Below are 5,244 nucleotides of genomic sequence, written 5' to 3' on the forward strand. Positions count from 1 at the left end.
ACAAATGCTATAGAAAAAATGAGCTGTTTTATAATGTATCTATACATTCTTATTTTTCACTGTGGAAATATTACCTGAAATAATTATTTTATTATTTCATATGAATATAAATAAAACATATACACATATGCACACACAGGCACATTTAAAAATTTTATATAGAAACGGATGTATTATTGTAAATTAATAGATAGGGGAAATTTGTTGAATACTGCCAGTAAACATCCACTGTAAAACATCTTCATCATCCAAATCCAAGACACAGATACTACAATGATTCTCTTTATCTCAAACAGAGAAGATTCAAATAGCCCCACACTGGATTCCTTATTTTTTTTTAAAGATTCAGAAATGAAGATATATTGCAGAAGCAAAAAGAAATGTGATGGGCAGTCTGGAGAACATCAGTGTTTCCAGGGATTAAAACAGTTACTGTAATGGAAAAGTTTCTTTGAATTCTAAGGAACATTAAAAAATATTTTTCAAGTATCATTATACCAAAAGCATCCATTAGCTCCTCTCAGATATGACCCCCTATGTTTCCCTCTTTTTTTTCTTTCTCTTTTGCTTTGTTGACTTACAGTGGTCCAGGCAAGAATGCAAAGAATCACCCTGCTATCAATGCAGATGGTTTTATGCAAATATGTATCTCAATGTGAGCATATGTATCTTAAAATTAACCAGAATATACAAAATTATCTGGAAAAAAATATAACATTAATCCTTTTAGCACAGAGTTAATCCTAGATAACTATAAAAATTACTCTGACAGAGATCAACATTTTATTGGCCTTGGGAGATTTTATTCCAAATGAAGTAATTATTATTTTATGTTCTATTCTCCAAGAAAATTTATAAGGAAATAAAAATGAAACATGTGACTCAAGACATTTTATGGAGAAATTAACTAAAATAGTTTAATATATGTAAAAAGTATTAAGTCCATATTTGGGTAATTATGGCATGTCAGAACTAAGGAAATCTCTCAAAATCATCTTCTTCAAGCCTTTTTTTTTTTAAGAGGAGAAATGCAATGCATTGAACATTAAAAATCGACTAGTTTACTTTATGAATACTCTATTAGTAATATATTTTCCTGCCAAAATAATTAAAGCTTTTTAAAATAATAAAGAGAAAGTAGGACTATAATAGTAAGGTAGAAAGTAGTAACTCCAACCCCAAACCACAAAATAAATTTAATTTTCTTTTTTTTTAACTGAAGTACAGTTGATTTACAATGTTGTGTTAGTTTCAGGTGTACAGCAAAGTGATTCAGTTTTAGACACACACACACACACACACACACACACATATCTATTCTTTTGAGTCTTTTCCATTATAGGTTACAAGACATTGAATATAGTTCCCTGTGCTATACAATAGGTCCTTGTTTTTTATCTATTTTAGATATAGTAGTGTGTATGCACAGACTTTTTTTTTTTTGCGGTATGCTGGCCTCTCAATGTTATGGCCTCTCCCGTTGTGGAGCACAGGCTCCGGACATGCAGGCTCAGCGGCCATGGTCACGGGCTCAGCCGCTCCGCGGCATGTGGGATCTGCCCAGACCGGGGCATGAACCCGTGTCCCCTGCATCGGCAGGTGGGCTCTCAACCACTGTGCCACCAGGGAAGCCCCTGCACAGACTTTTAAATCCCTTAAGCCAAGTGAGGAGATAATGTTGTATACTTCCCTAAGCTCTCTGCATCCTTCCCCTATACACACTTTAGTACTGGGATGCATTTACAAATGTCTTAGAGAAACTGAAGGAAATGTAAAATACAGTTGGGGGTAACGTCTGTTTACAAGTAGCTAAAGGGTAAGGGTGCAGTTCAAATTCTTGATTCCACATATTTTTGTACTAAGCAGTTTTGTCCAGAGAATTCACTGATTCTTGGAACATTAATATTTTTACAAAAAAAAAAAAAGAAAAGAAAAGAAAAGAAAGCAGGCTTTTTTGGTTCAACTCTTTTTTTATAATTTTTGATGTGGATCATTGCTATTTTAAATAAACTATCACCATTTCTAAAAAAAATACTACTACAGCTTAATAATAACAAAACATAACTGACCACCACACCAAAGCTTGACCATACTGCCAGATAAAAATTCTGGCCATGAATACTCTAACTTACTAATGAGAAATTTAATTAACTTCTCTATTGCAGTTCACTGTTTTGATTTTATACTATTTGTATGGAGACCGAAACTATAGTTGAAATTAGTTTAGATGTATTGAACAAAAAATTTTGAAAAGCTATGAAAGAAAGATTTTTTAAAATTATGTATCAGACATATTACAGTACAGTGCTTTCTCAAACCACAAAGGTTAAAATTTGGTGCAATGCCTTTTCATTTATTTCTGTATATTTCATCAATGTTTTCACATGACTGAAGCTCCCCAGCAGTAATAATTATCCTTATAAATTACTGATACGCAAGGATATTTGTTGAATACTTGATTATGGTAACAAAGGCTTTCAAATACTTAATTTAGAAAGGAATTAGCCAGATGACAGAACAGTAGCTATCGTACAACAGAAAATCTGACTTATAAATACAAAGATAAATAATAGAAGTATTATGACCCAAACTGAGCACAGCCCAAAAAGTGCCCCTAGGCCAAGACAGATTGTGAAGCTGCTAATCCACCCATATTTTTCTGAAAAGCCACTTTATCTTTTAAGAGCAAAGTCTAAATTCTTAACTAAAATGTTTGTGTAACATCATGTACTTTTTGAAATTAAAGCTTGTCATTATTTTTTCATCAGTACAGGATCTGCAGACTTGCACTTTACAATGAATAAAATGATGTCTATAGATTTCAATACTAAATGCACATAGTCTATAAATCTACTGAGGTAATAGAATTTAGAAGTTTCATTTGTCCGTGATTTAATATTCTTGAATTGAAGTTTAAAGCCTTGAAATATTATCAAGGCTTCTGAGGAATCTCTGTGGCCACAGCAGTTAACACAAGATTAAGCAGGTATTTTGACAAAACAAAGAAAATGTAAGATCTATTTTATGACTATTCATCAAGACCTATACTTGGTAGTCATAATTCATCATGGTTTCAAAAAATCAGAGTTGCTTTGCTAACATTCCCCAAATCTACCTTTAAAATACACCTTCATAGAAAATATCTTGCCGTTAGCACTAACCGTTTCTTATGTACTTCAAGAAAGACCTAGTACCATGGGGACTAAGCAGGACTGACAGAAAAGAAACTATAAATCTTTGTCACTTTCAGAAACGAGCCCTGAATTCAATCAGAATGGACTGTTTTCTTCTTCTCTTGGCTGAGGTAACACAGTAGTTTTGTTAATAGTACCCCAACTTATTTCACCTCCCTCAGGTTCTGATAAAACATGCTTAAAATTTCATGATTCAAATACCATTATTTTTAACACAGAGAATCAAGGGACCGTATGACATGCGACATGCAATAAATACTACTATAGAACAAATCAATAGTAAACAAAGAAGCACAAGAAAATGCCCCAGCTTTTGAAAACTCTGTTCAGAACGTTCAATTAGAGCACAGTGAGAAGATATTTATTTTACATTTTCCCTCACGTTCTAAAATAGTTTGTTACATTAGTCTAAAATAGTTTAATTGATTGTTATGAAGTGCACATGTTCTTTGGTGAGCAATTAATCATTTTAAATTAAAAACGTAACTTTGTGCAATTGGGCAATAGCGATTTGGTTTTTTGGGGGTTTTTTTTGTTTTGCTTTTTTGCGGTACATTGGCCTCTCACTGCTGTGGCCTCTCCCGTTGCGGAGCACAGGCTCCGGACGCGCAGGCTCACAGGCCATGGCTCACGGGCCCAGCCGCTCCGTGGCATGTGGGATCTTCCCAGACCGGTGCACGAACCCGTGTCCCCTGAATCGGCAGGTGAACTCTCAACCAGTGCACCACCAGGGAAGCCCAGGCAATAGTGATTTAATGAGAGTTGGACAGTAAGTTATATTAATTTAACCAGCAACAAAATCTTGTGGGGGAAAAGGATTTATCTTTGGAGGAAATACACTACATTTGAATAAACAGATGAAGTATAATAGCACTCAAGTGAAATAAATTTATGCTTTAGGTACTAAAAAGCTGGTAATTCCTTAGTGCTAAAGCTTTGAGATATGCAGGTCTTTTCATGTTAATAAAATCTGTAATGGTGCTGATGATGTTAACATACTCTACTGTTTAGGGTGAGAAAAATTATAAAAGTAACACAATAAGGACATTTCTCAGTTTTTGTTTATTTTGCTATTTGAAGTGTTCTCACTGTTCCTTCTTGCTAGACAAATGGTTTTCACACGTTCTCCCTCAAAAAATTATCAAGGGTTTCCCTGGTGGCGCAGTGGTTGAGAGCCCATCTGCTGATGCAGGGGATGCGGGTTCGTGCCCCGGTCCGGGAAGATCCCACATGCCGCGGAGCAGCTGGGCCCGTGAGCCATGGCTGCTGAGCCTGCGCGTCCGGAGCCTGTGCTCCGCAACGGGAGAGGCCACAACAGTAAGAGGCCCGCGTACCGAAAAAAAATCAACACTTAAGGGCAGTGATATCCTTTTGGTTCTATGAATTTGGCAACTAATAATAATCTATAAAACCCCTGTGTTCAATGAATGATGTACATAAATTATCTCAGTATCCCAAAAGTGCTATTTACCATAACACTCAGTGAGACTTGTTTGTTTGTTACATGTCCTTAACTTTTAGAACCTCACATGGTAGGGAGGCAAAACAAAGCCTCCCACAGAAAAGACTCGAATTAACTGTTTTTACATCATTAACAAGAAGTGATAGGATATTCACATTCTTTTCCTTATTTAAAAGTTATTCATATAAGACAGTTGTACCTAAATAGCAACTACATTCTGAATATTTCAGAGGGATTTTGCACAAGTTGTCCTAACCTTCTTATTGTACACTGAAACTTAGCCCTGCAAAATATTTTGTCTGCTGGCTCTATTGTAAAAGTATTGTAAAAGTATTGAAAAGTATTTTTACAATATTGTAAAAGTAAGGATTTTTACTATTGTAAAAGTAAAGATTCAAGTATTAGCTCTGTAAACAGAGCTAATTGTCAATATTGATAATACATCCATTAATCTTTCTATCACAAAATAAACTCTACTTCTATAATATTCATAATTTTTTATTCTGCAAATGTTTTCCTGACAAATTCCCAAAAATGTCTATTCACATTTCTATCACAAGGTCAAGAATACTTTACTACTCTCATTTG

This window comes from Mesoplodon densirostris, chromosome 1 (assembly GCF_025265405.1).
Source record: "Mesoplodon densirostris isolate mMesDen1 chromosome 1, mMesDen1 primary haplotype, whole genome shotgun sequence".
Lineage (NCBI taxonomy): Eukaryota > Metazoa > Chordata > Mammalia > Artiodactyla > Ziphiidae > Mesoplodon > Mesoplodon densirostris.